The sequence below is a fragment of the Gallus gallus genome, chromosome 11 (assembly GCF_016699485.2).
Source record: "Gallus gallus isolate bGalGal1 chromosome 11, bGalGal1.mat.broiler.GRCg7b, whole genome shotgun sequence".
NCBI lineage: Eukaryota > Metazoa > Chordata > Aves > Galliformes > Phasianidae > Gallus > Gallus gallus.
The window spans coordinates 13203706-13227712 of NC_052542.1; the positions used below are offsets into that span (position 1 = coordinate 13203706).

General features: G+C 37.7%; 1 long non-coding RNA gene across 1 annotated transcript in view; it reads left to right on the forward strand.

Annotated features, from left to right (window-relative positions):
• Positions 1 to 554: 554 nt before the first annotated feature.
• LOC121111691 overlaps positions 555 to 24007 on the forward strand; it is a 282447-nt gene continuing 258994 nt past the window's right edge. Inside the window, exon 1 of the long non-coding RNA XR_006931190.1 lies at positions 555 to 601. This is a non-coding gene — a long non-coding RNA (uncharacterized LOC121111691). The remainder of the gene's footprint in view (positions 602 to 24007) is intronic.

Here is a 24007-nt window from a genome sequence, read left to right on the forward strand (position 1 = left end):
GACAATAGGCACAACAGTGCTATTCTAAAAATATATGCAAGCAGGGTTGTACTGAGATTGGCTATCAACATTATGTGGCTTTCCTAGCCATGGTGAGGGGTCAACACCTGTTCTCAGAAGAAAACAGAAATAAAGCCAAGAAATGCAACCAATCAAACAAAAAATAAACAGCCAAACCTGTAGTGATGGAGGAGAAAAACTGCATCAAATGAGCTACCTAGATGGGTATTTGAGTATTTGAACAAGTTCATGCCAGCTACCAAGCTATGATAAGAAAAGGCTAATGTGAAATCTCACATTATCTTATACAAACATACAAGGGCTGCTCTGAAAGTACTGCCAACTATTTAATTATGTTGCCCACAACATCAGAGGTGGATGTTGGTGGTATGGCAGCAGAGGGTGAACCTTCTGTAGTGGAAATGCTAAGTCACAGCCTAAAACAGGGATTGAGCACCTGGTAGGAAGGCAGGGTCAACCCTGCGGAGCTGGAAGGGGTGGAGCCAGGATCCAGCCCTTCCCAAACCTCATTTAGGGGTTGGCAATGGAGGTGAGGGCATCTCTTGCCTGGTGACCCCTGCCTACCTGAAGCCTTCCAAAGGTAAGCAGCTCTTTTACTTCGTTTCTGTATCTGTGGCTGCTGTGTTTGGACTCGTTCTCATTTGCTGTAACCAAAAACTTTGCTACCCTGTTATTGTCATTCTATTATAGCATTACACCTTTCCCCCAGTATTCCATTGCATTTTGTTGACATGTGATAGTTGGCAGCAGAGGGGTAGTCTAACCAAATGGTGCCTGACATGAAAGTGTGTGTGAAGCAAAGGTGTGGAATTGAATTCTGCATGCAAAAAAAAAGAAAGAAAGAAAGAAAGAAAATGGCATCCATTGACTTTCATCAATGCTTGCTGAATGTTTATGGAGACCAAATAGTGGATACGAGCACAGTGAGTGGTGGGTGGTGCATTTCAGTGGTGGTGATAGCCACAGTAAGTCATCTCCACTGGTGCAGATTTTTATGAGTGCAGCATGCTAGCTCTTCTTCATTGCTGGCAAAAATGCAGAGCTAATGGTGACTATGTTGAAAAAACAATGCTCTGTGGCTGAGAACTTGCTCTATCAAATAGTGTTATTGTGCTCTTTGTATCTGTTGTAGTTTCCAATGAAATAAATAGGAGGCATTACTTTTGGGGCAACCTAGATACAACTTTTAAGTCACCTCATATAACGTCAGCCATGACAGCAATTTTAGAAGATGCTGGAGCAAATCTACATTGTGCCCTAGGAGCACCATCTAATCTACTCTTGGCTCTGCCTACAGCCTGTATTTGCACAGGGCCAGCTCCATTATTTGCTATGCCTTGCTGACCACTTGTGCTAAGGCTGAGCTGTGGCACCTACTGGTTTAGTCTGCTGTTTATCAAAACTACTCTGTAAAAAAATAAATTTATCTACTGCATTTTACAGTAAAACAGACAAATAGCATCTTAGTACTTAAATTCCACGCTACCAATACACACCTTCCTCTGAACCTCCCGTGGGTTACAAATTAAGAGAGAGAAGCACATAAAAGTGTCCAAAATGAATGGCATTTAAACAAGGCAGAATTTCAGATACGTTGTACAGAACCACAAAGGAAAAAAAATCTAGAAGCTTTTTGATTCCTGTCAAGATATTCATCTATTTCCATCATCCTTATGAAAATAATGAGGTTTAAACAAGCAAACTCTAAAAAATCTGGTTAATAAACTGAATCACTTCCTTACTTTAGGTAACAGTCCCTCTATGTGACCTTGCAGCTTTGCCAAGCGAGACAGACAATCTGTTTTATCTGAGCAGCTTTTCCTTTCTGCTAATGTCCCTCTGTTTCCACCCACATAATTTGTATTTTAACAGAAGAAAATAATTTCCATTTTAAAATTATCATACTTGCTTTTCATATGACCCATTTTTCATATGTAAGAGTTTCTAAATCAGAATGACAGCCCTCTGCATCTCAGAAAATAACTGACTCCTTTCTCTCAGGTAAGATTTTGAGTCCCTTTTTACTTTTCTCACAGATTATTTAACCATTTTGCTGGTCTTATGGTGGCTTCTTCAGTAATTCAACATCATTACTCTAGCTCCTTCCAGTGGTAAATCATAATGTTCAACAGGAAAAGAATAGAGCTTGTAATACACCTTTAATCATTTAGTTCTGTGGTAGCCAAATAATGACTGTCTTTTTAACCAAGTCTTTCTGATTGATGCAAAACCGGAACAAAGGTAAGAGTAAATGAAGCTCAAAGGTACAGCTGAGTGTCACTCACAATTCTAACACGTTTTGGTTAGGTAGATAACATGATAACATTACAATTTTATCTCCACCACAGTATAGCTGCTTTTTTTTTTTTTTTTTTTTTTAATGTGTGCTCTAATGCAATGACAGTCACAGCAAATCTACATTTCTGGCTAACGACAATTTCTGCCTAACTCAAAGCAGGGTGTGGGCTGTGGGCATCAACTAGAAATAAAATCAAGATTTGACTGTTTTGAGAATTTATATACTTTTTGAAATGTTGTTAACAAATTAAGAAACAGAAAAAGCAATAAGTATTTAAATAATCAGTAAAAATATATACTATAATACTTATTCACTTAGATTACTATATATGTGAGAAATTCTACATGAATTAATTGGAAGATGATCTTCGAACCCCCCTCTTGGCAATCCAAGGGAAAAAAAACAAAGCAAATATATTCCCAAATACAACATAGGAGCTACTTATGCTAATCAAGGGAAGTCTGTGTCACAACATTAAGGGAAAAATAAAGTCAAACAGTCTTATTAAAGAAGATAAATCATAAAATAAAAAACAATTCATTACAGATCTGCAGATACGTTAACAATATTCAGCAGTTCTGCAATCACAGCTATAAACTGTCAGAAGAGAATATATGTGATCATTTATTTGATTATAAAGTACCTAAGAGTGTTCAGCAGGTCAGATTTTTCAACTGGCTGAGCTTTATAATAGCTCTTCTCAATCAAGGGATTGTGCTGCACAGTGGAACACTGAGCACAGATACGAGGATGACAAAGGTCACTGACCCATCTATTTAAATAAAAAAGGACAGTCCACAGTCTACAAAACCTCCTTCCTACAGGTTCCTGTTCAAATCTTTGCTTTTGCTGTTAACATACAAATTTAGGCCCTCGTCAGTAGATAACGTGGTGCAATAAGTTGGAGTTGAACAAATACATAGGGAATCGTTAGTCTGAACGGTAATTTGACCTCGTCACACGATTAAGACCTCAATCTTTTATAAGATTATGCACATGCTTAAATCTGCCTACTTGTAAAATGCTATTTCAATTAATCACTGGGGGCAAGTTGGTTGAGGGAATCAGCAAAGAACATTTACTTCGTATCTTATAATTGGTTGAATCCGTTCCTGATTAATCAGCCTCCACTTGCCACTTTAGTACCAGTTATGCTTAAATTGAGAGCTGGCTCGCCATTTTGTTTCTCAATTCACGTTTCTCTTTCATGAGTGGGTTTTTTTTTGTTTGTTTGTTTGGTTTTTTTTGAGAAAACCCCATGCTTTCCTTAAGGTGAGGTTATGATGAAAATGAACAGTAATGCCCAAGGAATTGTAAACTTAAGAGGATGATTCCAAGCAAGATGTAGGCTCAGGAAATGGGACTCAAGAACCTAAAGTGCCCCTGTGTCCAGAATTAGGATCTTAGAGGCTTGTTCAACTGATCACTCCAAAATGGCCACTTCTTCACTTTAAACTTGAAGTTACACATGATCTTGGGCTGATTTGGACATGGCAAAGGAAAGCATTTACCTTGAATCCAGGTGTGAACACGACGCAGCACCAGGCAGGCCATGAAACCCTGATGAAGGGGCATCAGATAGGGAACATCCTATTGTGCTGTCTGCACAGATGCCCATCTCTGAGCAGACAGGCTTACTTAGGATGCATTTTTTCACATCCTTCATCAAAGCTGAGTAATTCTGCACAGAACAACCAACTGTGCGTTGAATAAGAGGGGCTGTACTACTGCAAGCAAAAAGGATATAAAAAAAAAAAAAAAAAAGTCTGGCTGCTCTTTTACGTTCGATAGCTGCTGTATGAACGTCAGAAATTCCACAGGCGTGACTGGCCGGCCCCTCTACTCGCCTCTCTCCGTGATGCACGCGCACATCGCCCCTCAGCTCCGCGCCGATTCCCGCCCAACGGCTCGGCGGAACTGAGGCACCGCCGCGAGGCGCCCCGTGCCCGGGCGCGAGGCTGAGGCGCTGCTGTGTGAGGAGACGTCTGCCGCGATCAGGGCGCTGTGCTGAAGCACGGCTGCAGACGGTGCTCCGTATGGGTGCACAGGTAAAGGTTTTCTTGCAGAGCTTTTACTTTTTTATCAGTAGTTTTCAGGTTTCTGTTTGTTTGTTTTTTCCAAGTTTTCTTAGGATCACGGAATCGTTAGGGTTGGAACTCTAAGATCACCTAGTGCAACTGCCTGCCCACCACCAACGTTGCCCACTAAACCGTGTCTCAGTGCCACATCTCCACAGTTCTGGAACAACCCCAGAGACAGTGACTTCTCCACCCCCCTAGGCAGTCTGTGCCAGTGCCTGATTGCTCTTTTGGTGAATCTTTTCCTAATATCCACCAACCCAAACCTCCCCTAGTGCAACCTGAGGCTGTTGCCTCTTGTCCTGCTGCTGTCACCCATGGGGGGAGGCTGAGCCCCACCACTTTTCGTACACAGAAAGCATAGGTCAGATGTGATGCTGGAACAAAGAGGTGTTGGCTGGCTGAGGTTCCCACTGAGCATGAGCGCTGAGCAGCTCTCCAGTTATCATAACAGCAATTCTTTTATCGAATAACTAATTGCTGAATTCCCTCTATGCCAAGCAGAGACAACAAGCATAGGTTCTCAATTCCACTCTCAGGGCAAAGAGCTTACTGTTTAATGGATCTAGGTCTAATAAATTGAAACGGCTGAAAGCAGTCTGTATAGACAGCTTTGAAGAGGTATGATTGCCATCTTTGAAAGCTTAAAAACAGTTGAGATAAAATCATTGGGTAGTGTAAAAGCAGAAACCACCAGGTTCCATCTGGTTACTTATCCTTCGCTCTGCTGAAAAATCTGGCAATAACACGTGAGGAGAGGGTGCTGAACAGCTTGAAAGGTTAGAGTGTGATTAATGGGATGATGTGTGGATGCCACACGGTAATCCCTCTACACTCCATCCAATTCAATTTGGCATGTATTGTGTTGTAGAAAAGATTTAAATAGTCTTTCAAGGCCAATCTCAATCCTCTATTCCTTTTAAATGTGATTCTCTCACAAATACATTTAGAATGAAAAAATAGTTTCAGTAACAAATATAAATTAGTTAAAATACACTGTCCCCTTCAATTGCCAGATGAGATAACAATTGGAGAACTGCTTATTTCTCAGCTAAACTATTGTTTTCAGGCAGAATTTCCAGTAAAGGAAGTTGAAATCTGGGAATTCGGTGATGGTAAAACACAAGATATTAATGATCTTTTCTGTACTAAATTGAGAACTTGCAGAGGAAATGCCAAAGAGAAGTCTACATGGATAATATAGTTAAAAACCTTCACTAATTAGTATTTTTATAATAAGTTGGTCATGTGAAAAGGGATTTTAGAAGCTTAGGGAGGAACTACTTAACATTTCCAAGTGACAAAAAGTCTACACTTAGAGTTTTAGGGCTTTTAATGCCAGAATCTATTTTTTTCCTGGCCTTGTTTTGTGTATAAACCATTATAATTAAAATGTTAGTAGTGTAAGGACCATTATGTACACATTTGGAAGAAAATAGCAAGAGTGTTTGATGGCACTCAGTAATGATATTAAACATTATGACTGATTTACTTGAAGAAGCCTCCTGTCCATCTAAGGCCATGGACATCAGTCTTTCCAAGATATTTGTGCTATACTTTATTATTAATCTTTGTCTCTAGAATTATTCACAGAAAAAAAAATAATAAAAATGTTTTCACGGTCTTATGTTAACATCTTCAAGAACATGTTACTTAAGGTACACTACACTGCTCCAAGTAGATGCTGAATACTGGCAAACTGAATGCAACAAGAGCCATGTATTCCAGCAACATATGGAGGAAATAGAAAGCTAGGTAGGAGGAGATGTAAAAAAAATACGTAAATCCTCACAGTGTTACTCATTATTTCATTCTTTAAAAAAAAAAAAAAAAAGAAAAAAAGAAAAAAAAGAATGCCCCAATGAAATTGAGAGGCATTCTTAGAGAGCTTAGAGATGCGATTAAGTGTTGTGGTTTTTCTAATTCATATTTCAGATATGATGAATTTCTTCATTAAGATCAAATCTAATTGCTACTATATGTTAACCTGCCACACTTTCCCTTCTACTGCAAAATGTCTATTTCCCAGTCCCTCTGAAGTCCATTTTTACTTGTTTCTTATATTTATTCATTATCTTTTCGTAATGTCCAATCACCTTTCTATTCATGGGCAACAGAAAATGCAGGGAAAGTTGTCTAATGTACATATGTCTGGTTAATGAGCCTTCGTGAGATGTAGAGATTTGTTTGTCATTTTAGTGTTTAGTGTTTGATCCCTCCATTCATTTGTACTCCGTGTACCAATGTGTATTCAGTGCATTCTTTACATCAATGCCTCTTAGAAAGTCTAATCTTTCCCACTTACAATGCACTTGAACACCAGTAAATGCAGATATCAGAGCTGGAAACTTTCACCCTCACCTGTCATTGTTTTGTGAGAGTTGAATCCAACAGTGGCAAATGGCAAGCTATGGATTCTAAGAACCACTGAACAAATCTGACTCCCATAGAATTCACATAGAATGTGAATCTTCTTGCTGTTTTCATGGGATTATTGGTATAACCGTTTTAGAGTGTGCTCTTGTAAATATCTTAGTGTTACAGTCTTCAAAATAATTTGCCTGTTGTTTTTCTTTTTTCTTTGAAGTTATCTGTAGAGATCCTCAAAGTTATTTAATTTTGTACATCTGCAGGTTCTTCATTATTTTGCCAAAATGTAAGCGCTATTTATGTATTTGCATTCATATGGCTCAATTCTCTACTTGGATCTGGTAGTGTTCCTTTAAAAGCAGTATATAAACAACAGAGCTTAAATATCCAGAGCCAGTTGTTGAAATGAAGAATTTCTGCATGTGAATCATCACCACTCTGTGTTAGAGAACTGTTATGCCCAATTTCTGGGCACACTGTGTATAATGAATTTACCTGCAGTGTTCTCCCACTCCCTACTCTGGCAGAGAAGCAGTTGGTAACAAAGAAAAAGATACTTGGGAAATGACATGGAGAAAAAGCAAAGTAGATAGTATTTCTATAAGATCACAGCCTTGCTGTTGGATGTTTGTTTCAGAAGCATCGCCAGATAAATATTTGTGTATCCTGTGGAAGGACAAGATTTTCAAGTATTCATGAAGCAGAATCAGTAATCTAATTTGTGGGTATGAAAGCCCATGAGAAGTGATAGCCTTTTGTGTGAAGTGTTTTGCACTCTTATCGTTGAGAATTTTTATCTGAACGCTGAAGAAACTAGTTCTGCATCTGCATTTCATATTGTTTGATTATTGCCACTGGTAAGCAGGCTGTAAGTGCTTTGTAGAATGGATAGCATGAGCTAACAGAGGGGTACTTCTTCGGCTCTTGCAATCTATGCTAATCTGAACTAGTCAGAACGCGGTATTATGATTATAGCAAAACTTTAGTTAAAGTAGGGTGAAACTGCATGTCCTCTTGCTGAAAGGTAAGTGCATATCATCAGTGCTGCAATTCTTGTGCAGGTTATGTGTGCATTGTTAAGGGTTAAGCTTCTACAGTATATACAACTCACTAGCAGAACAGTTAGCAAGCAATCTGTTTCTTGAGTACATCTGCACTGAAGTGGAGAGACAGCTAATGCCATGCTAGAGAAGGATGTATGTAAATCTCATGGATTAATGAGATAATTTGCTTGATATTTCTGCAAAATACTGAAATATCACTGAAATAATAAAAAAATGAAAGCAAAAATTTATTGAAATTAGCTGAAGTCTCTGGGGAAAAACTCACTTAAAGAATATCTAGACCACAACTGCTTGCTTTCCGAGGGCGGTTTCCGAATCAACTTTCTAAAAGATGTAGTTAGACACAACTCAGTGATTTATAGCCATGTTCATGGAAGCAACTACTTTATGGAGGTTCGGTTGTGGTACACTATTTTGTTGGAGTAACTTAAGTATTTAGATAATATTACTAATTTCTTGCAACACGAGGCAGAAACCTAGTGTGAGGAAATAACTTGCTGAGCAGTGTGTATGCATTTCAATATTTAGACACCTAATTTATTTAAATAATAATTCTAATTCCATTTACAATTGATTTGATTTTGGAACTGATAGAATTATGTCTTTACAATAGAACAGTTGTCATTAGTTCTGTTTGAGTATGGCAAAGAAGTTAGTGATGGTAAATTGGTTTTATTGCACTGTGTGCTTTTTGACAAAGATTTATAAACTAACTGGTATCATCCTGCAGATGGTAACTAATAGAGGAAGTAAAAATATTTATGCAATAAGCAGATGGCAAAAAATAATTTGCTTTGCAATATACTCCCCGTGACACTTAGGTTGTTGTCACATGGTTAGGAGTGACCAGTTGCACAGTTTGGCAAGGTATTGCTTGTTGCTGAGCTGGAGTTGACCATGTGTGCAGTCTTAATCCAACCTCAGCTTCAGAGCTAAGATAATTTCAAACTAACTGTTGGTTTACACTGTCACTATGACCTTATTTGCAGCCCTCTGTATTTTCTTAGTTGTGAACAGTTCCCTTTCTTAGCTGCATGGTTGAGATGTTTTCCAATCCTTGTGTTCTGCCCCAGAAAGACAACTCCTGTAGCAATTCTGGGAAATAGTCACAAAAGTCTCTCAAAACAAGTGCAATGTGAATACAAAAAGCAGTTAACCAACAGATTAAGTGGGTAGAAGAGCAAAGACAGTACCTACCTAAACTCTTAGACATCCCATGTTCAATAGATCATTCTTTGCTACATTTAGACCTGTTGTGAAAGCAGTGTAAGAACTTGATTTGCACAAGAGACACAACAGCACAACACTTGTTTTGGTTTTATTATCATTTTATTTCATTTCAGTGCCAGTTGTTGATTAAATAATGCTTTGGTTAAATAATGCTAGGCATCATTAATCACATTTCAGTGAAAATCTACATAAAGCAATTCTTTTAACTTGGATTGAGTAGAACATTAAATCCTTTCCTACTTTTTAGTAAGCTCTACTACCACAAGAAACAGGTGGAACCGAGTGGTGGCAGGAGCTTCTGAAATACTCCTGGGTAACAGAGGGCTTTAGTTTAGTTATGGAGCTCCCAACTCCAAACTGGGTCTTTTTTCAGAGACCCCTCTCTAGACTAATTCCTGCTCAATAAGGCATTTTGTGGAAGCAGGACACTTTATCTCTCTCTAGTCATAGAGATTAAGTGAAAAATAGTAGAGGTATTGACCCTCCAATTTTAACTCCAACAGTCAGTTGGAGTTAAAAACTGCATGAGCCATTAGTCTATTTTTTTTGTCAGTCTTTATGAAGAAAAATAAAATGTAGGTTAATATAGTCATTCCTTTCTTTATGCTGATAACATTTTGATTTCAACATAATACAGGATATATATATTTTAATAGTTAACAGATTTTATTGTATCTAGGATTTTTTTGAGATGTTTCAGTGCTTATGACTTGCTCACTGGGCATAAACTAACTAAACTTCACATAAAAACTATCAGCATAGTAGTAACATTTTTATTTTGTTCCTTCTAGATATCATTTAATGAGCTTTGCTAGATACAATTTTCTGATTAAAATAAAGCTGATTAAAAAGTAAATTAAAAGTAAACTCTCAATGATTGTTTTATACTGTAACGTTTTTAATCACAGAAGTTGTATCAGCTGGATACGTTTGCATTGCACTATCATGCTTGCCATGATGCTACTGTATTTCTGATTGCATGCACCACTGAGGACCTCAGTCTGCAGAACTGCTGAAGTTGTATTATGATAAAGAAAATCATATATGAACATTATTAAGCAAACAGTCAATCAGATTATAGTTTTTAATTTTTGTTCTGGTAATTCAGTGTTCTTAATCAGCAGTAGTCCAAGTATTGACATTGTTTCTTGGTTTCAGAGAATGATATCCAAGTTGTTGTTTAATGTTTTGTTTTTTTTAAAGTGATGTTTGAGGAAGGTGAATTACCTTTAAACTCCATAGATCATCATTTAAGGGTCATAACTGTTTGCCTTTTTCTGCCATTTTAAAAAAAAGCAGTTGAAACAGCTGCACTCTTATGGCTCTGTATTCTCCAAATCACTCTCAATAATTTAAAAGAGCCGACACACTGTGAGAAAACCTTGTGTGTCAGAATTAATTGTTCCTTTTCCAATCTCTGTGTATTAGAGAGCTGCTTGTTGTACAGCAGGAAACATTTGTCTGTAATGTACAACTATGCACACTGAAATTGTTAAGCTTTGTTTTGACCAAGCTAAACTTGTGTGTGAAAATGTGCAAATGCACACATGCAGTAATGAGGAGTCAGTAGGAACCTGTCTACTTTAAACAGCTAGTCAGTGTTTGTCTTCCCATAATGTAATGATAGCTTCATGTGCAGCCAGCACCTCAGCTGGTGTCTTAAGTCATTTTGCTTCTCTTAACTTCCCTGAAGTGGTGCGTTTACACTACCCAAGTGTCTGGTTGTCCTGCCTATTAGAATAAGATCTGCCGAAAGAAAGGAATGGAGCTGAACTAAGCCATTTTTTTGTTAAAGGTGCTTTTCTCTAACAAAGCACTTGAAAGTCCCTTGGAGTTACCAGAGCAAGTAAACAAAAATTATCACACGATCTGGAATGGAAATAAAGATTAAACATCTTTTAGGGCTACCTGACAGCATGTTAGTGTAACATCAGCGCATCTGATACATCTATCCCATTCTGCTTGACTGCATCTTTCTTGGTTTGACTTTTCTAGCACATCACCTTGTCCAGATCTTTATCAATGTGAAATATCATTGTGGCAATGTCTCCATCAGTGCTGGGACAGACACTGAGGCTGCACAGATCTTGAAGGAGCATGGAGGAAATATGGAAGTTCTTCTGTAAACCTTTTCTTGTTTTACAGTTACCAAAAGGTTGATCTTTCATCCTCTCTTCTAGCAGAAGCTTGGTCTGAAAAGAAAGCATTATTTTCTTCTTACCTTCTGCAAGTCCCTGCTAGGCTGTGGTGGGTCTACAGGGAAAGCTCTGTGCACAAGATTGCTAAAGCTGACACAGCAGACCAAATCCTCCTTTTTGGAGTTCTTAGAGCTTTTCTTTATCATCAAAGCAAATATTAAGGCAGGTGTGATCTTCAGTATTTATGTCATAACATAGCAAGTATAAAGACACTGACCCTCTTATAGTCAATGTAATCCTTACATTAAAAGGAGTATGTATCAGACCTGTCGCCGAATGACTGTTCCGAGTCCCCTGGAGAGCAATACTCAGCCGAGGTGCGGCATGGATGAGGCCGCACACCAGTATGGTTACCAGTAGCCAAGCCATTTAATAACTGCACACAGCCATTTATATAGAGTGATACAAATAGCATGCTAAGTACAACAAGGCACAATTCTCATAACTTGCGGTTGATTGCAGTTTCTCTCACGGCACCTGGCATAGCGGTCTCTATCACAGCTCCTCATTCCTTTTCCCTACTCCCATCATTGTTCTGTGTGAGACACTGATCCATAGCAGCTGTTTTGCTCACAGTGACCCAGGGGGAGATAAACATGACCTCCCTGGGTCAGCTGTCCATCCACACGGACCTGTAGACTTCTCTAACATACCAAGTTCTTTGAAACTCTTGTTTTCTCCACAAGTGCTTAGAAAGTGTGTTTCATGACGCAGGCTAAGAAAAATAGACATTGCTCAGAATTTAACTCATATGTGAACAGCCATCACCTGTGCTATCTTCCTGTTGAGGAAGCAGAAGGAAAAGATGAGAGAAGGGGTTGCTTTTTTCCCTGTGAACTTCACTCTGCTAACATAGCACAGAGCATCAGCAACGTCATGGGTAGGAATGGTATGTTTGCATATTCGGCTCAGTCAGTGACCCGCAAGCCAGTGAGTGAGGATCAGAGGATCTCTGAGACCACTTTACTCTATGGTCATTTCCATTTTTCGTTGTGCTTAACATTTTTGAGGCTGAGGCTTGTTACAGTCTAGAAGTTTGTAGCACAGGGCTTGAGATTAAATCTTACAGCAGTACTGAAAAGAAGCTCCCAAGGAAATGAGCGAGAAACTGAACCAACCTAGTTTGGGAGCTTTTTGTTAGGTAGTTGCAATGAATTATTCTTTTGTGATACAGTCAAATGAAATATGTACACAGAATTCTTAGAACTTCCAAATATAAACAAATAATTATACTTCCTGTTAACTTAGTATGAAAAAGCTGTCAGGATAGTTTTTGATTAACTGCACAATGCAACTACTAGACACCACTGAAATTTCATACACGTTTTTACCTTATTTTACTAATTTGAAGTTTTGACTCCTCTGTCATTTCTGACAAATGGAAGTATTAAAAATAGGCTATGGCTTTCTTGTAGCTTTTTTTTCTTCTTTTCTTTTTTTAATTTTTTTTCCTGTAAAGGAGCTGCTCTATCTTTGTGGATAACCTTTATAGTACAGGAAATATTATGTGTTCAGAGGTAACAAAGAGAGTGTCATTTTGATAATTATATGCTGTTTGCTACAATTATAGCCCTCAACCTGTAATTCAATCTGTGTGGGCAGACCATATGTCCATGTGAAACTCCATTGACTTAATGGGTTTTGCATTGGTATGAAGACCAATTTGCATGTCTTAGATTATAAAGTCAGACTAATGTGCATATCCCATAAGCATGACAAGCATAGAAATTACACAAAAATGAGTAATAAGTCCATGTTTATCATGGACTTATACATACATTAGCTCAGCAATACTGAAATCATGGAACTCGTTGCCATAGGTTGTTGTGGAGGAAAAGAGTATGAATAGAGTCTAAAAAGGATTAGAGAAATTTACCAGGGCTATAAAGCCTCTAAATCAGGTATTGCAGGAAGCTAATTTACTGTTGATAAGTGGAGCCTTGGAGGATAGATCTAGACATGATTAATTTGCAGTTGTCCCCTTACTGAAATGCACAGTGGGCCTTCTTGGATACCTCCAAGCTTCAGCTGTTCTGAAAGAAGTTATCAACCTTCCTGGAAAAAGACGATAGGGATACTGAAACTGCAAGGAAGTGGAGTAAGGAAGAGGAGCAACACCTGAAAAAAAGGAAGATGGATGAAGGTCAAAGGATCTAAACTTCTAAGTGAGGAACTGAAACAGAGCACAGTAGAAATGGAATATTGGACTTTACAAGTGTTATCTTCTGTGACTTTTTTCACTGATAGAATGCCAAGTGATGAAATGTGGAAGGAAGTTAGCCTTTTATTTGTACTTGTATAATAATGTGTTCTGCAGTAAAATCTGGAGACTTATCAGCCAAAACAGTTATTATGAAGCATACAGGCACAGTTCTTAAAGTTGGGAGATTGTATATACCTATCAACAGCTTACTGATGGCTCACTGCAGTCTATAATTATCTGAAGCTGAAATTCTCCATCTACCAGTCTTTATCATTAATCATTTGTTATCACACAAAGTAAGTGTCTTGTATATTGCTTCTTTAAACAACTGAATTACTCTGTTAATGCACTAGGCATGTATATTACTAGGTCAGTCCAACAAATTAAAAATTGCAGTGCATAGCAACATCCCAGTACCATAAGTACTAAGTCACTGCTCATAATTTTGTGTGCTAATAGGCTTTGTGATTTGGCAGTTTGCATTATTGGTAGATTGGTAGGAAGGGAAGTTTTGCATCAAAATTGAGTCATTGTGTTTGGAAATGCAGAGCAGAATAGTAGCAAACTCTGATTCAAGGTCGGATTCTTTTATCCAGACCAAACACTGACAAAGTTGGAATTTAAAAGTGTTTGCAGTGGTTTGAAAAACACAGAGCTTAAATATCTGTTAAATTCCTTCTTAACCTTTTTTTTTTTTTAACCTAACATTCCTTTTTTTTTCCCCATTTGAATGTTCTTAAAATGTAACTATTTCTGAGAGAAACACACAAGCTTTTCACAATCACATTCTAATTTTTCACAAAAGAAACAATGACCAGTTATCTCAGTTATCTACTTTTTCAAGATTAATAACTTTTTATTTATTAATTTATTTATTAAAGATTAATAACTTAATACCTTTTTTTAATTATAATTAAAGCATTATCTGTGGAACCTCATGCAATGCTAGACATAAACAAAATGCTGAGTATGGAATGACTTAGGTGAAAGTCTTCCACTCCCTGTCACACACTATTGATGCTGATATTAATGTTTTGGGAAGCACTGAAAGAGAAAAATATCAGCATAAAAAAGAGGATTTTTTTTTTTTTAAAGCAGAAAACCAATGTATTTTGCAAAAGTAAGAATTAATCTTTAAGCAGCATATTTTTGCAAGTCTTAATATAATTGCTTTTGTTAAACTTATTGAAAATGTTTGGTCCTCTGCGTGGCATCATAAAACTGATTGATTTCTTACTGATTTTTTTTAATATCACTTCAGTAAAATAGGTTAGCTGTTAGAGGCTATATTGAAGTGTGTAAATGATGTTCGTCAGTCACATAAATTCTATTTGGTGTTAAAATTGGTTGCAAGTATCCTAGAATGTTCCATGAAGAAAATGTAATAATCTATTTTTATATGTTTATTCAAGCTTTCTTTTTCTTAATATAGTCTGCTTTTCAGAATCTTATTTTATGATGCTGAGAGTGCTATTATGTGCAGATTCTTAAAACCTTTACACACTCCCTAAACCCTCTCCTATTCAAGTAATCATTTTGGTTGAATATAAGCACTTTCCATTGCAACGGTTTGGCAAGATTATACAGTACATAAGACCCTGTAAGATGAAATTAATCTCAGTTATTGGACAAGACAAAAAAATGCTGCTCAATGAATATTTGAAAGGATCATTCAGACTGTAGTAACAATACCCACTTTCAGTCATCATAAAGAGTACAAATATAGCAAAGAAGCATTCTTTACTTTCAGATTCTTAATCCAACAAATTAGTGACTAGCTTGAAGTTGGAGCAGTGCAGAGGTACGGGAAGGAGAATGTTTGTGTAAGCAGGCTAATGCTTCACATTTGCAGATGGGACATAGTATGGTATAATTAATACAGGAAACCACTAAGGGAGGGTAGAATAAAAGGCAAGTGGTTGAATTGAAATATGAATATGTCCAGAAGTTAATGATTCTACATGAGTCATTCATTGTCCAAACCATCATGTCATGGTATTAGGGAACAAAAAAATATATTTATATTTATTCTGGAATAATATCATCTTATATTAAATATTCATTGTTACAATGTTGTTGACTGTAACAACTGTTACAGTCAAAACTGTGTCCTCCCTGAAGAGATCGTGTCCTAAAACAGGGCCAGGCAAAAGTGCGCAGGGGGATGGAGTGGTTTCCTATAGCCATTCAACAGGGAGAAGCACACGTGCAATGCAGGCTCATTGGCTCTCCCAGTAAGGAATCTTATAGGCAGCCCTTCAGTGGGGCTAGCACTAGCAGGACTGATGAAACAGCATGCTAATGAGAAAGGACATTTCATTGTAATCTATTAAAAAAAACAAACACACAAAAACCAAACAACAACAACAAACAAAAACAAACAAAAAAATCAACAGAGGATTGTATACTTGTATCTCTTTTTCAGTTGCTGATTTCAAGTTCCACTGGGGCTAAAGAAGGAACAAAGCAGTTTTAAACAGCTGCTTTTCGAAAAACTAAATTCATTTTCTGATCAGAGATGAATTTTAAAGCTCTTAAAACATCAACTTCCATCTGAAAATGAGGGTAGGAACAGCCAAGAAATTAAATGATTTACCACTAGACCATTTTTATTAGCAATATGCCTCCCCACTGGCAATGCAACTTATGAGCCTGGAGCTATTCGCTTTTATTCTGTAATGGGTTCCTTCCATGGCCTTTACTCAGAACAGCCAAGAGCAACAGAAGGAGCTTGTGTCTGACCTTTACTCCTAATAGGAAAGAGATAAAGCTGTAGCAGTGGTTTCTTGCAGCAGTTTTACAGCGTACTGCTACAGCTCATTACATATGGCAGGCTGACCTATATATCGAATAGGTCAATGTTTCAGGCAACCTGTCTTCAGCCTTCCAGAATGTCCCTCTCCTTGTCACTTCCTGTTCCACTTTGTTTCTCATGTTTCTGTATGCTTTGCTGCAGTATTTCTGTTATTATTCTCTTGTGAACAACAGCACCTTTTAGATCTGCTGTGCAGTCTAGCCACCCTAAATTCTCCCTGTTCTGGTTTCACTTTCAGCACCAGTTATGAACATATTCTTCCCCATCCTCAAAGATGCAGGACTGCTCCCACAGAACAGAGAATCTGCTCTATTAAATAGTGTTATTGTGCACTTTGTAGCTGTTGTAGTTTCCATGGTAACAAACAGGAGGCATTACTTTCAGAGCAAAGTCATCAGTTTATTTACCTGGAGGAGCATGTATGTGATAGTGAAGCAAGAAAGCAGAGAAAAGTCTATTCAGTTTTATGAGAACTTTTTTTCTTTTCTCTCCTGTAGGAGAGAAAAGCATTCCTTGGAAAGCTTTGGGATTTAGTTAGCAGATGATTAGAATGGAACCTGAGTTTCCTGACCTTTGTTACTAAGCCTTACTAACAGTCTGTGGGAAAAATTACAGTATGGGTTATTTTATGTTGGTGCGACTGAAACTTTTTTCAAGATGTGGTAGTTACTGAACTTACATTTAGACATGCTAGCAGAGAGCCATCACGCTACACTGCTTTCCTTTTAAACAGGTCTAGTAGAAAATTGTCTCTAGCCAGCAAATACACGTTCAGCACAGATGGGAACTTGGCCTGCAGCCATTTTATTGACCTGAAGGGAAGGTGCTTTTCAAAGCTTAACTGGAGCTGTTTAACCGCTAACACCCTTTACAAGAAACAACCTCCCTCCACCCCCAACTGCACTTAAAAATCAAGGCATTCAAATGTCCAAACCTCTTAATGTTAAAGGTAAGGGGTAAAACAGAAAAGTCAGAAGCTTTAGAGTGCATGTCTGTTCAGACTTGTGTTCACATCTATTGCACTTCCCATCATTGTTTTTCTGACCAAATATAAAAACAAATCTGCCAAAAGTTGGACCTTTAGCAAGTCTGTCACCTTAGCATTTATATCACTACATAAAAGCTGCAGGCAGAGAGGCAACCATTTGGCATCTCTATTCTATGCTTCTCTGTGTAGGACATAATTTGGCTTTATGTTTTATGTTCTTTTTGGGCTGCCACAATTAGATAGATGTGCCCGGGGATACCAGTGGTTTCCAACTAGTGGGAATATCAATGTATTCTCCCAGTATTTTTCTAAGATATCTTCTCCTTACTTAACTGCCTTGTGCTGTGGGAGCCTATGTTGTTTTATATCAATTTCTGGATGCACAGCACTAGACATAGCAAATGGAGGGTATCTAGTTGTCAACAAGGTTTTTGTGCTGCCTAAACAATTATATTGCTGTAGAAAATGTAAATATATTTTATCTTTTCACAGAACTTCTGGAAAAATAATACAGGAATTCTAAAATATAAAATGTTAGGAAGACTAGAAATGCAGTGACTCACTTGACTCTGAATTTTAACTGGAAAAGAAAATCTTTCTTAACAATAGTACATGACAAATACAGTGACAGTATTTTGGCTTAGTTACGTCCCTAAATATAGGGTATTCGAAATGCAGGATGATTTAATAGAGTTTTATTTCGTATCTGGTCTCTGATAACCCAGTTAAGAACACTGCATGCACAGACCCAGGGAAAGAGCTCCTGGTTAATACCTGAAGCACCTTAAGCTGCATGTGGTCACACTACAAGACTTTTTCTCTTGCAAAACCATTAACTTAAAAGTACTAACATTGTCTAGCTTTTATTTTTCTCTGTTTTTTCTTTCACGTATATGACATGTGTTTCTAAGAACTTTAAAGGAAGGATGATCAAGGAAGCAGATAAGTTATAAAGACAAGAGAAGGTAGTTTGGCTCAGTAATTCTGTGCTAGAGTTGGTGCTGTTTGACTTCAGAAGATCATGAATGTATGGCCTGAAGAGCTACCTCCTGAAATTTCATGAGGAACAGTGAACCCTGCAACTCTGGAAAGAGGCAGGACTTTGGCTAGAGCGGACTTTTCCTGGAGTCCAAAAAGGCACTTTTGACTATTCATACAGACAAGGGGGTTGATATGCTGTATACAGACTTGGTAGTTTTCATCTCACCAGCCTTGTAAAGTACATGTTCTTTCCAACATCTGAAAAACTTGTGATCATTTTAAGTGCCCACTGCAGGACACCTCCAAGAAATGAGTACTCTCTGAAAGCAAGTGCCATCAAAGATAGCAGTTCAAGTATCCAGAAGCTTCATCACTCTTAAAAGTCCTCAGCATTCCTTTTAATTGTGCAAATCCACATTTTGTGGGCGCAGCATAAAGTAATTTGCGTAATCTTCTGGTGTTTATGTCATTTAACTTTAAATAATGTAAAAAAAATATTATTATAGTGTAGCTAGGCACTACAGTCTGGAAATAAGCTCTCATTTTAAATGCACTATTACTGGAAAGCTACTGACAACAGATGTTGTGAAGATATCTGCTGTTTTTCTGTTTTGCTGGCTAAGCCTGCTCTGTCAGTACTTCTGCTTTGCAGACATACAGATGTAAATTCTCCCTAAGCAATTCCTAATGCTAACAGCGAAACTATAAATTGCAGCTAATGCAAGAAGATGCATCTGAAACGTTGAAGGATTTTCTGGAAATGTTGCCTTTATCTTTGCATTTAAATAGATCCTTACTGATGTCACCTCCTCCAGTCCTCAGCCAAAAGTATTTGTTGTGCTTTCCTCTTATCGGTTTATTCAGCTCAGGAGTAGTAATCAAGTGTTTCATTTATACTTAGCGAATAGGGTAAATAGTCCCCGTAGTTGTTCATTAAAACCCCCACGATGTATGCATCAATTACCAAACAGCTTGAACAAAACAGAGCTAAATTAACTTTCTGAAACACGTTGTCATAGCCAAAAGGAGTGTAAAGCATTAAAAGTGATTTCATGGCTTAAAGTTCATCCAAAGTACTATTAGCTTTAAGTCCAATTTTCAACTGTCAGGGGGAATATTTACAATAGTAATTTCAGATCATTATCTTAGCATTTCAATGCAAATAGCCACAATTTAATTCATTATTACTCACATTACATCTTTATTTTGCCACCAACTGGTGGCTGACATTTCCCAAGCTACTAGAAAGAAATGCTAATTAGACTGGTGTGCACTCTTACCCTTTCTTAATTTCATCATGTTTGTTCTTCTTCAGTGACATGAAGTATTCCTCTCCTTCTGGTCAACCATTGCCTTTTATCCCCTGCATCTCCTCAGCGGACCAGTTGGCAAACTGAAACAGTGATAGGGCAAGTAAAATAATTGCCTCTTTCTGCCTTTTTCGGTAAAGTATCTAAGAGTATCTGTGCTAGTATGGCAAAAATGATCCCTTTCACTCAGCCCTCCCACCCAACTTAATTTAGAAAATCTGAAGTGATCTCTGGAGTGGAATACTATATGCATTAATATGCAAATGAACTGCCAAGAAAGTTCAGATTTGCATTTAGACTGGACAAAAGGGAAGGAAATGGCTTTCTCATGCTGTTCCCTTGCATCACCACAATTTCACAAATTACTAATCCCAGAAATGATGCCAGAAGGGACTTTCTCACTACATTTCATTCATGCTCTAGTGCATTTGATTCATCTCAATATGCCTGGCATTTTACAGTAAACCTGCAAATTTAAAGTGCAAGCTGAACCTCAGCAGCTTTGCTAAGAATCAGATGTGTTTGAAATGAACACAATTAGTAAACATTAAATGAAAAAATATCCTGTCCTGCTAGGGGCTAGAATAGTAATAGGTGGGGGGTAAGGTAATCTCATGAAAATTTCCCTAAGAATTAACAATTCTACCACTGAGAGCATCTTATGTCCATTAAGAATAACCTTATTCCAGCCTACATATAGACCATAGGTAACAGATTTTACAAGTGAATGCCAAAATAATTGAGGGAGAAGGAAAAAGGAACCCTTAAGGAACCATAATTATCTACTCTTCCTCCTGGTTTGCAATCTGTAGTTTAGAGAAATTATAAAATGAGGAAATGTTCCTAGGGTTAAAAATATTGAATACTTTGTTTACCTTTGCCTTCTATAACGTCTCTCACAACTTGTATTTTTCAACAAATGTTTTCTTGAAGGTTTTCTGTATGTCTAATATTTATTTTAATCAGGAATTTTGGTTAATTTCATTTTTATCAAGTGAGTCAGTGTTTCTGTATTTGAAAACTGACAGCATAGGTGCCCCAATGGGCAGGTACTTTTCAAAAAACAGGTATAATGTTGAAAAAGTACTTGTCCTGGGGCATCAACAAATAGGAATTTCAAGATGAGTGTTATGTTTGCTTCTTAATCTTTCCAGGGGATTTTTTTCTCCTCCCAGCTACTGTAGCAAAGCAAATACTGTAAGTCATCACATTTCTGTTTGCCAACATTTGTTTGCCCTTTGGTTTAAGCGTGTGCAGTGCAAGGGTAATAGGGCAGTGTCTTTACTGCTGGGGATACATTTGGCTGCATCTGGTTTTTTTAGGTGGCTAGAAATGAAGTATTAATATTTGTTCATTGGAGAAATGAAACAGTTTTTCCCTGTCAAAGAGATTTTCTCCTCCCTTCTTATACTGCCATCCTACACTGAACTTTCCCCTGTGGCTGTCTTTTGAATGAATAAAGGGACGTTTTACTAGGAAAATAATCTGCGTATTCTAAAACCTTCCCTGTCTATACCTGAGGAGAGAGCAGACTGTTGCTACCTTCCTTTTTTTAATGTAATGTTTGCATCACAATTTTCCTGTCATGCCTTCATAGGGCTTTTTGTGTACGAAAGTCCCCATTTCAATCCTACTTACAATTCTACTTACATGCAGCGCAAGTTGTAATACAGTCTTATTTCTGTGGCTCTGATTAATTCCCATGTTGTCCAGTGCTTGAATTTTCATGTGCTTGCGTAATAGAACTTGTATTTTTGGTTGTGTCAAAGCCAGCTTGTGAAAAAAATGTGGAGAATTTATGGTGTACCTACTCTGTCCCTACTCTCACGTTCTCCTACTCTACCATTTACCTATAGTAGTAAATGGAAAAGGCCTCCAATTGAGTTTCTTCATCTATCTTCCTTTTTTTTTTATACTTCTGTCTTAAATATCAGAATTCTTTCTATGTATAGGATAGTAGTACAGTGCCTTACAACACAGCAAACTGCTTTGGTTTGGTTGTACCTAGTACGTCTGTTGTCTTTTGTTTTTTGTTTGTTTTGAGGTCAACAGCCCTCTGAACAAACCAGCCGTTTTACAGAAAGCACTCTGTTAGTTTTACTGAGTTAGACATTAAACCTGCTACTTGTAAGAGTGCCTGTACTCACCCTGTGCTGCTTTAGTCATGGTATCTGATTATCTTTCTCTTTACTTCTGACTGTGATGAAATGTGATTCAATGACCTCTGTTAGGTAAGAAAAATCATCTGATCTAAGAGAGTCTCTAAGGAAACTGGTGAAACTCCTCATATTCTTCATGAGTTTCTTTGACAGCACAATGGGGAGTGGGGGGTCTCTGGACATCAGTGAGACAAGAAAATATATTTATTCCTGTTTAGGACAGGAGGTGTACTTTAAAACATTGAATTCTATGGAAATTTTTTGCAAAGAAAGAACTCCTCGGCAGGACATCCTAGTACCCCTCTGCGATCACTGGATTACTCAGTTTTCCTTAAAGCCTCCTGAAAAGGAGAAATATTGAGCATAGAATGTCAGTGACAGAAGAAGTTGTTTCATCTCTCTATTAGAAAAAGGACCTCTTGGCAGGTACATTGTAAGGTATCCTTGCAATAGTCATTTTAATATTAATAAAGCTAGCATACAAGTGCACTTTCAATCCTGGTACTGCCAATTAGAGAATGATACTCCTACACATTCTTTCTGCTCCTTGCTTTTTTGCAGTGCTTTCACCTATGCCATCTGTGATGTTTGTATTTCTTGATGACCTTTTCAACAGTTTGTTGTTCTCATTCTTCTGTCCGTGCAAGAGAGATGGAATTCTCCAAGGACAGCTACTTAAACATATGGCAAGGTACAACATTATAGTGTGTAAACTGGATCTTATTACTGCCTCTGTGTACTGTTGACTTAATTTAGTTTTCCCTCTAGTTTTTCATTTGGCAGAAGGTTTTTTTTTTTTTTTTTTTTTTTTTTTTTTACTAATAATGGTTCTTAATGGTTCTAACTAGGGGAAAGTGTCTCACTGAATCAGAAGTGGATTAAGTATGAATCAAGTTCACACCAGCTGTGGAGCTGGACCAGGCAGTGGACAAAGTCTTCAGATGCACAAAAAGATGGTTGTGAGAAAAAGTAATTTTTAGAACCAGATGAGGTAGACATAGTGAGGAACTTAACTTGCTTATTTTCTTTCTATCATACTCTACCAAGTGTGAGCCTAAGAAAATGTATTTGTGCACTAGGACAAAAGCATTTGTGCGTCAGTGGATTCATTCTTGGTTCCAAAACTGAATGGAAGGACAAGCCGTAAGGTGGGAAGGCTGCCATTATTTAGAGAATAAGGGTGTAAGTGTCAGGCAGCCTCTCACAAAAATGGATTGTTGTGCTGTACGCAGGAAAAACTTATGCATATCACGAAGGCACTAAAAAAAACTCAGCTTGATGTGCTGTGCCACAGGCCTAGTGAAGGGGCTGAAAGGTAGGCCTACTATGGGTTAAACGATGGGGGTATTTTTGCAGCTTGTATTTCCTGATGACCTTTTCAACAGCTGCCTGCTTTTGTTCTCCTGGCCATATGAGAGAATTAGAATTCTCCCAGGGTGGCTACTTGAATGCCTGCCATATCCATCTATTTGTGTGAATTAGAAGGGTATTGTGTGGACATCATAAAAACAGAGGAACTGGGGGCTACTGAGTTAAAATGGAAAGCAAGGAAGGCATTATCAAGTAGTTTTGTGGTCAGAATGGGAAAAGAAATAATAGACTATTTACAAATATGTGGATGAAGAAATGACAAAACTGCAAAACACTTCACATGTGTTAGTAGAAAGATGAATAGACAATAATCTGATTAAAAGGAAATGAGAAATCTGGGCAGTGGAAAAGAAAGAAAAACTGTGTTTTGTTTCTTGGGTTTTTTTTGCTTTGGTGGAAAGCAACTTATCTGAAGTTCGTCTAAAGATTTGAAGGTGAAGGAAATGTTGGTGGATAATAAGGCAGAGCTGTGTGAGGATTGATCAGAAGAGGTGAACTAGCAACAAAGGAAGTTAATATGTGAAGTCAGTTTTGAGATAGAAGCAACAGGACATGAGATGGGATGAGGAAGGGATTCACAAAGGAAAAAAAAAGAGTTGCACAAAGTGTAGTTATTACGTTCAAATTAGGAGACCAAACTCTAGTTACTGAAAGTCTGTAACAGGATATATCCTGTTATATATATATCATATATCACATATGATATATATCATATATCCTACGTCCAAAGTAATTATCAGACTGCCAGCTATAGAGACTAAGGTTTGCTGTTTTACTCACAGGATGTTACACAAATTACTGGTCATAAAATAAGACTTGTTGCACTGCCTAGTCACAGAAGCTGTAGATGGCTCTGTGAAGCATCTGTGGCAACACATTTGGTGATGCTGCAGCTGTCCGTAGTAAGGCTGCCAATAGAC